Source organism: Nanorana parkeri, unplaced genomic scaffold (assembly GCF_000935625.1).
Source record: "Nanorana parkeri isolate BGI_ZX_2015 unplaced genomic scaffold, ASM93562v1 scaffold1135, whole genome shotgun sequence".
In the NCBI taxonomy this organism is placed as follows: Eukaryota; Metazoa; Chordata; class Amphibia; order Anura; family Dicroglossidae; genus Nanorana; species Nanorana parkeri.
In genome coordinates, this window is record NW_017307403.1 from 403,571 (window position 1) to 409,271 (window position 5,701).

The window sequence follows — 5,701 nt, forward strand, 5'->3', positions numbered from 1 at the left end:
GTTGCTGCCATATAAATTAACTGCATATGTTCTACAATTGATGGCAACCAAATCGGAATGACAGATGTTGGTTCCTGGGGCTAGAGCGGGTATCTAGGGGGTAATTCTTGCCATTGATCTTTTGACCTCTTTGCGCCAAGTATTGTCAGATTTACAGGCAATATTAGGTCATTTTGATGTTTAGATACGTGAGAAAGTTCAGCTAAAATGTAAACAATCTTTTTAGTGTGTGTTAATGTTTTAAAGACATTGTTTGTAATTATAGATAGAAACATGAGGGCATCCATAGTTGCTTAGTCCATACCTCCTTTTGAAAGTGCTACTCAGTGGTTTTGGTTTAGTTTTCATAAAAAAAGTTGTTGAGTTGGCCAACCCATTAAAAACCCCCCAAAATCTTACCTTAATGGCTTTTAAAGGGAATCTGTCAGAATAGAATTATGGGAGCTACCACTTCTGATGTCGGTGTGTGCTCAGGGATTGCCATATTTATCTATCCTGCACTGCTAATTAATCACTAACCAAAACAAGCATGTGAATTGGATGTGTCCAGATATATGCTTGGTTTCGGCAAGTGGTGAAGATGAAGGCCACTAAAACAATTCAGCAGTACAGCTCCAAGATTTCTAACAGACTCATAGCAATTTCACATTGAGTGTTTTCTTCCTCTAGTTGCTAATCTAAACCCTTTATGTAATCGAAACAAAACCATGGAAGGGAATGCATGTGAAAATGTGATTATTTGTAATCATTTCTCCTTGTCCACAGTACATTAAAAGGCAGGGGTCTCTTAAATGGAGACGTAACAAGAGAGAAGAAATGAACAGAACTGGAGACCAAGATGAATGATATGGAGAATATGTTGCAGCAATTCAGCATTAATCCAGCAATCTGAGCTAATTCATGGATGAAAGGAGTGTTTGACTGTAAGAATGACATTTGGACATGAAAGTTGTTCTACTGTGTAAAGCAACTGCTATTTTTAAACCTTTGATTATATGATTGTATACACACCCACATTCTTTGTAATATTAGCACTACAAGCCTATTTTGGTCTTCCCATAATAATATGCCAAAAATCTGTGCACAGCTGTGAATTCAATTATGAATAATTCTATAAACCTTTTTTTACAAATACTTTGGGATGTTTTTCTTAACATAAAATGATTCCCAGAATAAGCATTAGTAAATAATGGCCTGACGTTGTTTGCATTTTTCATCATAGTGTCCTCAAGAGAATGGATGTCTCCCTCTACTTTTTTATTTTGGGTTGTTTTGTTTCTTCTGTGATTTTCTTCTATCAAGAGCTGCTAGTTGATTCAGGCCGGGCATTATTAAATCCTGGAAGTTTCTCTAGCTAGCAAACAAAACACACATTCATACTGGATAACTTAAATCCTGGATGATTCTCTGGTTTTCGGGAAGCAGGTAGTTTTTGGTCTCAGTAGTAATGATTCGTCCTGCGGTAGTCTGGACTTCCCATGATCATCTCTTCAATTTTTTTTCAGTCAGGCCAGTATTATCTGGGGAGTCCTACACAGAGGTGTGTGTGTGTGTCATAGGTTTTTTTTTTTCGTTCTCTTTATATGTTGGCTGTGTTTCTTTTATTAAAGTTTAAACAGGAGGGAAGGGTAAGGCAAGGCTTGAGACAATGCGACCAAATCAGATCGAAATCACATCCAGTGTTCTAATGATAGAGTACAATAACATTGAAACCAAGTTGTTGCATTCATGTGTACCCTGTCAGGGTAGTTCACCAATCTAAGGTGATTAAGAACGAGAGCCAAAAAGTTAAAGAAGAGATGCAATAAAAAGAGAGGTAGAAGAAAGAAGCAGAGAAGGTAGATATAGGTAATGCATTCCTGAGTATCCAGAGGTCACTGTATAGAGACTCTTACTGTTATGGGTTATCCAGGGTTCCCACAACCACTTGTATTGGGACGTTGCATCAGACAGACGTGTCGTTTGCCGCAGTCAGGACACGGAGTATAAGTTTTAATTGCAGAGAGAAAGTCTGGGCTGTTTCACATTGAGGAGGGCTTTATCAAGGGTCATAAGTGCTGAGAGCATTCTACAAACATTGGACAGCTCCACCACACATGCAAAATGGTACATCCCAAAAGCAACTACCAGTATGACTCGGAACAAACTGTTTAAGATGACTCGGTACCATATACTATCTAAATTTAATATGTTATAGTTGGCCTCCAGGGCTTTGTGTTTCTGGAGCTAGATTAAGGCTAGGTTCCCACCAGATGCAGTGCGTTCCGCCCCAATTCTGCATTGCGGCCAGCTCACTTTTTTGGCAGGCCATTGAAGTGAATGGCACTGTAGCCACGCCCTCCGGCCGCAATGTCATTGTCCACACAGGATCGCAAGGCACATTGTGCCTGCGGTCCAGTGCGATCAAAATGTTGCAAGCACTATTTTGATTGCACCGGACCGCAGGCACAATGTGCCTTGTGATCCCATGCGGACGATAATGGACTTAAAACAAATCATTTAACACTCGGCTTTTATTCATTTATGCAAAACCTTTATTCCAAAAGAAAAAAAAAAACTGTTGGAGTAACTGCTTATAAAGTGTTAATTAATTGAACTTCAGATTTATTCTGTTAGTCCATCTAAATCTGTTAGCCTGAGCCTCTCTATAGGCTGAAAATACTATGCAGAAAATGTACACTCTAAGCACTAGAGGGATCAGGGTAAAGCTGGTCAATGACCGATCCACAAAGGCATAAGCCTGGGAAATTTGGGTTAATCAGATGCTCCTTAAGAGCGTTATCAGCTTCCCAGACATGGAGCCAGAGTACTCTACGCATGGGAATGAAAATAGTGCCCAATGCGAAAGACAACCTTAGCTATAGAAGACTTGTAGCTGAAGCACAAGGATGTAGATATTCTTTCTATGTCTGTCTCCTTTCTAAGTACTCCCAGTCTTTAGAGCACATGCAATGCCTGAACATGTGAATCAGTGCTGGAGATGGAATGATTTCTGTTATAAGCAATAATCCAAACTCGCCCAGATGCACAAATATGAGTCACCAAAATGGTGCGCGCAGTTATGCCTGATGGCTCAAACTGGGACTTTAGAACAGATTACAAGTGGAATGTAATTCTTAAAGATGAGAACATCATCAACCTGTTTTGTAGATGACGGGTTCTTCCATAGTGGGTAGTGACCATTTATCAATAAATACCCTTAGAAAGGGAAGGCACTCCTCTACATTACTGAAGGAACCCCAAGACTCCTCAGACGGATTCCAATCCTCATGAAGAATGGCGCCACAAGGTGTGTAATGGGAAGGTGTTTGTATTTACATCTCTGTAAGAGCCAAAGCCTGTAATATAGCAGGTCGGTCCCCTAATTGCAAATTAGAACTCACTGCATATATCAGAGAATCAATAACATCCTGTACAGGTAAATTGTATGAAATGGTCCCTTCTGATGGGGCTCCAAATGTCGATCAGAGATCACAATAGAATGCTTAGGTCCACTAAGCGACCAATAGAGGCTTCAATTGCAGTAAGAGGAGAACCCTGACCAGTGGACTCTTGGATTAGATGCGCATAGACCAAAAAGAGCTCCCAAGTTGCCATGGAAGGTCTTGTGGTTATGTGTGAGGGGTGAGACTCACTTGGTGGAGCAGCGTAATACTTTGGAGAGGACTAAGGGGTTCCAGCATCTGCATTGAAAGTGTTGGTTCCATCTGGGGAAACTGCAAGATCTCTGCTATAGGAGAATACTTGTCATGGTCACTGGTAGCAGTGAGACTGACCTCTGTGTGGGGTGGGGTGGTGTGCTGGTAGTGCATGCAACAAGAGATGTTGCTAATGGTGTACATTAACAGGTGGGAGTGGTTGGTTAGTGCAGGATGTCAGCCAGAGCGTCCCGTTCAGCTACTGGCAACCAGTGACGTCAGTGGAGCGGGGGGAGGGGGAAGCTCTTAGCAACCTGAGACACTCTGGCCTGAAAGAGGGCAGCAGGCCACTTAACCCAATAAGATGCTGTCTGAGGTAACCATCTCAGGTTGCCTCATTGTAGGGACAGCCCTGTTTATAATGACATGTACCAGAAGCAGAAACGACTAGGCCCAAAGTGAGTCAATGCCTCATGCACTCACAAAAAACAGCAAAGTGAAGTTGAGGGTCTCAGAGGTTCAGAGGTGACCTGTAGGTAGGCAATGGAACCAGACTGGGGTTCACCCATTTCCAAAACAGTGTTACCTCTTTCAGGCAGAGAAAAAAAAAAGAGTGCCAAGGCACACATGTGCCATACTAGAGTAATGAATGACATCCGTGTTCAGCTTATCTGTCTCCTTGCCAACTGGGAAAACAGGCGGGAACACAAAAAGTGTGCAACTGCATCAGCTGTGATGTAGTTCTCAGCTCATCGGTATGCCCAGGTGTGCACACTACTTGAGAACTGAGGGACTAGGCAAACCATAGGTTGTGCCAGGGTCCAAAATCGAGGAATGCTTTGTGCCCAAAGAAAAAAAAAAATCCAGACAGTAAATACCATAGTTTTACGCTCAGTCTGAAGAGAATGATCTCAGAGTGAGTCTATGACACGGTTCTAAAGTGAAAAGCATTATGGAACGGACTAAAACAGTACACAAAAGCAATATAATGCAGAAAACCACAGAGCAGAATGAGCCAAAGTATAGAAGAGCAGTGGGGGAGGTAGGGAACCCTAAGCTGATAGCTGAGGGAATGCCCATATTCATCAGCCTTAAGGAGTGTCTTACTAATGAGTCACACCAATGGTAGTGACAGGACTGTAAAACTGGAGATTATGCTCTGCAGCTAACAAACACAGATTACAAGGTTTAGATAAAGCCAATGGGAGAGTCCAGTGCCCAAAGATGACCTACCAGCTTTCTTTTTGGCAAAACTATAGACCTACAATAAGGGGAGCTTTCATAGCGTGAGTCACAGCAGTGGCAGCAACTCTTTGGCTAAGTTTGAAGGCTGGCCGAAGGCTAGCCTGGATTTGTGGGAGGAGCCTGTGCCTTTAAAGTCGGCACGGCTCACAGGGGATTCACGTCGGCGGGTCACGAACGTCATCTCTACTTCCGGGTTTGTGACGTCACATACGGGCTCTCCACGAGACGGAGGGTTTTACAGTAACCGGGCTCTCCTACTTCGCCCACGAGTGATTTCGGGGATTTACGAGCGGATCTTGCTGCGTCTGTTTGTGGAGCTGTGTGAGGGAGGGAGGGAGTTCCGGGTTGGCCACTGGGGGTCAGCACTGCCCTGCACGTGGCTTAATGTTTGCTTAGCTGTAATTTCTGTGTTGTGAGTTCTTAAAGGGGTATTCCCATGAAGTGTGTGAGGGGTTGTAATTACCTTTTACCGGTTATTTTTGGGCATGTCTTGCGTCAGTTCATACAGTACATGCTTACCGTAGTTGGTGTTTCTCTCACATCGGTTAGCTCACGACTTTAATAAAAAATAAAAATGAAACATAAAAAAATGAAAAATGATACAAACGTACACGAGAGTTTGGGTAGACAACTTTGCAGTGAGGACATACATACATGCATGCATACTGTCATCAGTGGGTGTGTTCGTTTCAGGCACGGATGCCGCCACACTCTTGGACTCGTTACATACGTCATACGGTCTGTTTTCCACGATTCCTATTTTTATACATTACCTGCCACGCCTGCAGGTACGTTAGCCCGCAGTATTCGTTTATAAT